Source organism: Myotis yumanensis, unplaced genomic scaffold, assembly GCF_028538775.1.
Source record: "Myotis yumanensis isolate MYYU_CA2020_CCGP unplaced genomic scaffold, mMyoYum1.0.hap1 SCAF_10, whole genome shotgun sequence".
Lineage (NCBI taxonomy): Eukaryota > Metazoa > Chordata > Mammalia > Chiroptera > Vespertilionidae > Myotis > Myotis yumanensis.
The window spans coordinates 17300613-17307742 of record NW_027223761.1 but is presented as its reverse complement, the minus strand read 5'-3'; the positions used below and the strand labels follow the sequence as shown (position 1 = coordinate 17307742).

At 46.3% G+C, this 7130-nt stretch overlaps 1 long non-coding RNA gene across 1 annotated transcript; it reads left to right on the top strand.

Moving 5' to 3' along the window:
* The first annotated feature begins 87 nt into the window (after window positions 1-87).
* LOC139018921 (uncharacterized) lies at window positions 88-5479 on the top strand. The gene is made up of 3 exons (XR_011472961.1): window positions 88-909; window positions 4050-4246; window positions 5159-5479. It is a non-coding gene; the product is annotated as an uncharacterized lncRNA (long non-coding RNA).
* The last annotated feature ends 1651 nt before the right edge of the window (window positions 5480-7130 follow it).

The window sequence follows — 7130 nt, the reverse complement described above, 5'->3', positions numbered from 1 at the left end:
AGGAGAAAGGCGGCTTTGTAGAAAACTAGCGACTTCCCCGCGGGTCGGTGCGGAGTGCTTGGATTCCTCCAGCTGAGTGGGATCGGTTTCCCTGTGGAGCGTGGTTGAAATGGGCAGCTTTCCCCAAACCTGCGGAGCGTCCGCCTAGCGAGCAGCTGGGGCAATGATGAGCTGGAGGGCGTGCTGGCCAGCCCGGCTTAGAGGTCTTATGTCCTGATTTCCGCCAAATGCCAAGGCAGTGAGCGTCAGAGGTGTCCCGCCTGGCCCGAGAGGAGACGGTTTGGATGCCCCCCACTTTCTGCGACGAGCCAGGTTGGAGCTGGGGTTACTGGGACTGCTGGACCTTTCCTTCCACCCGCTAAGCCCGGAGCCAGGCGCTTTGGTAAGGTGAGAGGAGACACATGCATTAACGGTAGAGCCTGCACTGAAGGCCAAGTAGGGATGGAAGACATTTCAAGATATTCCTTTTGGAAAGAAATGAATGCTCCAGAAGAAAAATTCCAAAGTGCTGTTTTGATGGGAAGATAAACCACCAGCAGGGCAAGTTGGCTGCCTCTCCCCTGCTGGCTTGTAGCTGTGTTACAAAAGCAACATGGCCCCCTTTATTCAGACCAGCCTTTATTCAGAACACCTCAGTAGGGTGTTCATTTCTGGAGGATACTGAAACATAAGAGATGACTGGGCCCCTAAAGGGTTTACAACACACGGAGAAGAGAAGAAAAATACTTGTGAAACAAGTAAACAATTCAAGACAAAACACAGTTGAGTACTAAATTGTGGCATGCCAACCAAGACTTTTTAGATGCAATCAGAAAATAATCGAATGGAGAAAGAAGTATTCAAGAAAGTCTCACAGGGAAATTGGAATTTCATGGACTTGGCTGGGGGAAGGAGAAGAGAATCCCCGTGGTAGGCATCCTCTGTTTCAATGATCAGTGAATTCTAAGTTCAACTGTGTACAGGAGTGACCCTAATGGTGTTTGGCTTGAGGGCATTGGTATTTATGAATAGGGTCGGAGACAGCCTGTAGAGGAGAAAATTGATCACATTGAGAATCACATTGGCAAAGTAAGAAAGGCCCATAAAGGGGGAAGTTGAATGGCAGGCAGAAGAATTCAAATTTCATTCATTCTACTGACATCAAAAACCTACTCTGTTCCTGGCACTATTTCAGTCAAAGAGAATGCTAAAATGAAAAATGCTCTTTGCCCCCATGGAGTGTGCCTTTTAACAGACAGGTAAACCTACAATTGTTAGTGGTGAATGGCACCAGATGTTAGACCATGGTCCTTGAATTTTAGCTGAGAAAGAATTCAGAGCCAAGACTCAAATACAAGCAAAAGTTTATTTGGAAAGTCGCAGAGGTAGAAGAAGTGAGCTGTGGAAGAAGTGAGCCAGCTGGGCTGTATGGGCTCAGAAAACAAGCTACAGAGTAAAAGAAGGGCCCTTGGTGCTTAGAAGAAAAATGCAAAGAAAACCCATCTCGGGGAAGGAGAGGAGGAAAAGTGAGGGTGTGCTCAGGGTTTGGGAGGGAGAGCACTGAATTCTTTGAGGATTTTTACCTGCTTTCCAAAGGGGGGATTTCAGGGTAGGAGCTCAACCAAATATTCATCAGCTTTTCAGGTGTGTCCCCTCAAGGTCATAGTCTGCACTGATAGTCATCACAGCTGGTCCTGATGTCAGCCATGGCGTCACCCTGGCTGGCCTTGCTGCTTTTCTGGGCCTGGAGCTGAAACTCAAGTGAGGCCTAGATGTTATCTCTAGTTTGACCAAAACTCTGTCTGTTGTCAACAGACCCGAGGCTTCGTTCTTAAGATTTTTTGATGCAGATCAGAACCTCATTGTACTGAGGGCTTAATGCTTAAGGAAATGGTCATGCAAGGGCTTGTATGGGAGTCCTGTTTTCTGGGCCCCTACTTCCTCCTCTAAGGGGCTCTAGGGCATGACTAGTAACATGCCAGGGGAGGAAAAGTTAAGGGAAGATCCGAACCTCATGACCATCCATATGAACAGTCAGGGAGACAAATCGCTTGATCAATGATATGCAATTGTCCGTTGTTAGGCACCTGGGCGCTTTCAGCCCTGGTGACCTGTAATTGGCCTATCGCTTCTACTCTGCTCATGCCTGTCTGACTGCCATAAAGTGCGATAAGCTTAGTGAGAGAGGGAGCTTTGGGTTCTGGTGGGATGGGGGGCAGAGAGAAAAGTCACTTTAAGCTTGGAGTGGCATGAAGAAGGGACAGTGTCAAAGGAAGTCTTCCAGAGAAGGCGACACTTAAACTGAATCTTGAGAGATTGATGAAGGGGAAAGAGGAGGGAGAAATGGAAAGGCATGGAGGCCATAGTTAGCCATCATGGATTCATGAGCAAAGGATATGCCCTGCTTAATGCTAGGTTTCCCCAGAGTCTGTTTTTAGGATTGGGGAGTTTTCCCTGGTGGCCTAAACAAACTACATGTGGCCAGTGGAAACCTTCCTCACCTGCCAGGAAAGAACTTTGTTTCGGGTTGTGCTTTGGGGCCTTCTTACCCTGGGTTTTGCTTTGCTTCCGTAGAAAATAACTGTCTAGACCAGGGGTGGGCAAACTTTTTGACTCGAGGGCCACAATGGGTTCTTAAACTGGACCGGAGGGCCGGAACAAAAGCATGGATGGAGTGTTTGTGTGAACTAATATAAATTCAAAGTAAACATCATTACATAAAAGGGTACGGTCTTTTTTTTTTTAGTTTTATTCATTTCAAACGGGCCGTAGTTTGCCCATGGCTGGTCTAGACTGAGGCTTGATGTCATTCACTCCCATCTGGTGAGCCATCAGGTGCAGGGTGGACAAAAGTATTTCATACATATTTTTTTAATGCTGCTAATCAGATAATGAGGTGAATGGTGAAGCATTGCTCTGGTTTCATGCCATTGAGAGGTTGTGCCATGTAACTCTGTTTATAGATGTTTTGGTCCTGTCTGTGACACAGCCTTTGACATAAGGCATCACGAGGCAACTCATTCAAAAGTTGCTGGTGATAGCAAATAAAGGTCTCGTGTTCACACTGGAAGCTGGGCAGACCATGAGCATGACCCTAAATAATGCCAGTTTCTTTGATCAGCAAAACAATATGTGGCTTAGGTGTTTTATCTGGAACAAATGACATAACACAGTGGTGTAAGGGCATTGTTCTTAGACTCTGTGATCTTGGGTTCATTATTTCACTTTTCTATGCCTGCGTTTCCTCATCATAAAATCGAGAGGGGCGAGGTGGCTCAGATCTCTTCCAGCTTTAAAATCTGTGATCCTGTGACTTGCTGTTAAAGCGACCGAAACCAGTGACCGCTTTGAACTCTGGTCTCCCTGCAGGAAATTTCCATCAAGTAGGAACCGTTTTCCTGGTGCAGGCTGATAGGTGACTCTGATTCTGATCAAGCTGTCTGTGGATCCAAACGTTCCGCTGAGACTGCAAAACCATGTGGATGGTGTGTGCAGGCTTCCCACACAGAGTTACTGCATCCAGCGGTTTGCAAATGACAGCCTCAAGGATTCTGCAGAGCTTGCAGGGAACAAGTTGAAATTCCTCCTAAAGGATTGGAAACAGACTGAATACAGCATTCAGAGTCCTTGCAGCTTGGCATCGCCAATACATATTTAAGTGCCCAAATATAAATAAATTTGTAATAATGCTAAAAGAGGGCATGGCTCCCACCCTCTGGGAGTAGCATTCATTTCCCAAATATACAGTTTTGGGTAGCTTTGGAAGTGTCAGACAGCTGTGTAATTACCAAAAAAACCTGCCTTCTGTCTTTACCGTGGGGGAAGAGGCACCATCTCCACACTAAATCAGCATCCTGTCCTGGAATACCGTAGGTCCAGGGTGCCAGGAAACTTCTCCAGGCAGCCAGATTTTCAGGGCAACTGCCAGAGTGCTGAAATACTATACGTGAAAGTGCTCTGCAAACTGTAAAGTGTTCCACAAATAGAAGTTATATTATCTCCTTGTGATACGTTATTTACTGATAAGGCCTAATAAAGGTAGTGAAGAAGCTCTTCGCTGTTCTCACCAGTCAGATAACCATCATGGAAAGAAGAGAGACCAGAGAATCAGGAACCAGAGAGTCAGAAACCAGGGTTTGAGTTCTGGCAGTGCCTTCTCCTCACTCTTCTGATGCCAGAGGGCTGTTCCAGGACTGCAGGACTCCCAAGTGACAGAAATAAAAATGGTTCCCTCTGTGTGACAGCCAAGCCAGTTCCCTACGAGTGGGTGAGTCATGTGCTAGTGGGACTGGGAGAACTACATTTGCATTCCTTCACACTCCCCTCTTCCCACTCCCCTCTTCTCTGCCCTGTTTTGGCTCCTGTCCCTACTATGACATGTTAACTCTAAGAGCCTGTGACAAAAATCTTGCCCAAGGAACCCTAGCTAAGTTTGTCCTTGTAGAGGAAGGCAGTGAGCTGCCAAGGTAACTGTGGTTCTTACTGGGGAAGCCAGTAGCCTCAGAGAGGGGGCGGGTATCTTGGTACAATCTACACGCATCCTCCCCAACACTCAAAACTCTGAGTGGGCATCCTCCCAGTCACAGTTACTGTATGCTACCCTTTGTGCTTGACTACCCCTGTGTCATTAGGTCCCAGAGTCTGAGAGTTTTGTCATAATTATAGGCCATCTAGAAGTCCAAGCCACATTGGTGTTGGCAGCGTTGAGGCTGCTGATCCATTCTGCAAAGAGACACATTTGTAAAACTGGATAGAGAGAAACTCTGAAAGTCAGGCTGCTTTTCAAGTTCAGGAAGTATTTTACTAGCTTTCCAAGGCTAACCGCTGTAGCCCTCTCCAGTCCAGTGACGTGGGTTGAATGGCGGTCCCTGAAAAGATGTAGCTACCTCCTGATCTCCAGAGCCTGTGAATGTTACTTCATTTAGAAAAAGGCTCTTTGCAGATGTAGTTAAGGATTTTAAGATGGGAGGCTGTGGCCTTCTTTGTAAACTGGGAAGAATAAGTCCTACTGGACTGGGTTGTTGAGAGGCTCCAGTGACCAAGTGCTGAGCAGAATGCCTGTGTACCACAGACACTGCAAGTACATGCACTCCCCCTTCGCCACCCCAGCCCTGTCTCCCCCCAGGCACAAAGCTGCCTTTCCGAGGTTGAATTGCATGGTTTTCTCACCTTCCCCCAGGTCTCCGAGCTAATCCATGATGTCCAGAATAGTACCTGGCCCCACCTTCTTGACACGACCATTTGGACATCTCAGTATCTCAAACCCAATGTATCCAAGAGTGAAGTCTTGATCTTCCTTTCTCCTCCTGCCTCTTTCACATTCCCCCCATCTCAGTAAATGGCACTTCAAGCTAAAAACCAGGGAGTCATATTTTTCCTTTGTTTGTTTTCATTTATTTTTTTTAACTTTTCATTTTGAAATAATCTCAGACTTACAAAGAGTTGCATAAAGCTTACAAAGAATTTCAATATACTCTTCCATAATTCCACAAATGTAACATCTTACACAAGCATCATACAATTATCAAAGTGAGGAAATTAGCGCTAATAACACTAATCAACAAACTTGGTGCAAATTTTGCCAACTGCCCCACTAATATCTTACTCTGGTCCAGAGTCCACTCCAAGATCTCAGGTTGGGAGCCACTTTGAAATATCTCTCCCCACTTAGCATCCACATTTAACTCATCAGCAAGATCTACCGATTTCCCCACATACTTCTTCAGTCCCTACACGGAGTACCCCCACGGCTACCACTCTAACAAAAGCCACTTTGTTCTTGCACTTTTGACTGTGGCAACCTCCTCATTGGTCTCCCTGCTATTTGTCTCCCTCTAATCCAGGGATCAGCATAGTTGAGAGTAAAGGGCCTGATAGTAAATATTTTAGGCTTTGCAGGCCATACAGTCTCTGCTGTAACTATCCAACAGTGCAAAAGCAGCCATAGACACTTTGTAAACAAATGAGCGAGGCCGTGTTCCAATAAAACTTTATTTGGGGACACTGACATTTGAATTTCCTGGAACCTTCATGTGTTATAAAATATTATTCTCCTTTTGATATTTTTCAACTGTTTAAACATATAAAACCCATCCTTAGCTTGTAGGTGGCCCAGGCCACAGTTTGCCGATCCCCTGCTCTAATCTATTCCTCACATGACATCCAGAAACACACTGAGGTCTCTCTTCTGCTTCATTTCTGCACTCAGAGTAAGACAATGCCTGTGGTGTCTGGGTACCGCCCGTCCCTCTTCCCTCCCCCTCTCATTCACCATGCCCTACCCACTCTACCCTTCTTCTCTAGAAGGTCATCTCCATATCGTGGCCTTTGCACACCTCAGTCCTTCTAACTAGAATTTTCTCTCTTAGGTTCCCTCTTCACCTAGATGACTTCTACTTGCCTTTTGGGTTTTGGGGGCTTCTGTGGGTAGAGAAGCTTAAACTTCCGGAAAGATCTTCTCTGATCCTCCTATATTTTTAAAAATATATATATTTTATTGATTTTTTACAGGGAGGAAGGGAGAGAGATAGAGAGTTAGAAACATCGATGAGAGAGAAACATCGATCAGCTGCCTCCTGCACACCCCCTACTGGGTATGTGCCCGCAACCAAGGTACATGCCCTTGACCAGAATCAAACCTGGGACCCTTCAGTCCGCAGGCCGATGCTCTATCCACCGAGCCAAACTGGCTAGGGTGCCTATATTCTTAATGCTCCCTTTCTTATTTTCTCAGTACCACGTCCTTTGAATGTTCCTATTTCCCTTAAAACACTTACTACAAAGGGTAACTATGTATTTGGGCCTTAATTTGATTTTAGTGGAAAACTCCATGAAGTTAGGGACCATGTGTGCCGTGTTTGCATTGTGGACCCAGCACCAGGCATGGTATCTGGCATAGTGGGTGTTCCATGAACGGCAGACAACGGAGTGGATTTTCCACTAGAATTCTTTCAGGAGGACCCTGTGGACTTCAGGGAAGGGCCCACACGAGCCAGGGCAGGCTTCCTGAGCAGAACCCTCCTGTACACCTGGGCTCTGCAGAGGCATTTGCAACGAATCTGCTCCAGGCAAATTCCTGACCCTGGAGAAGCTTTCATTAAAGTCCCCACTCTGAAACCTGCTATGCATTTTCACTCTAATGTCATCCATCT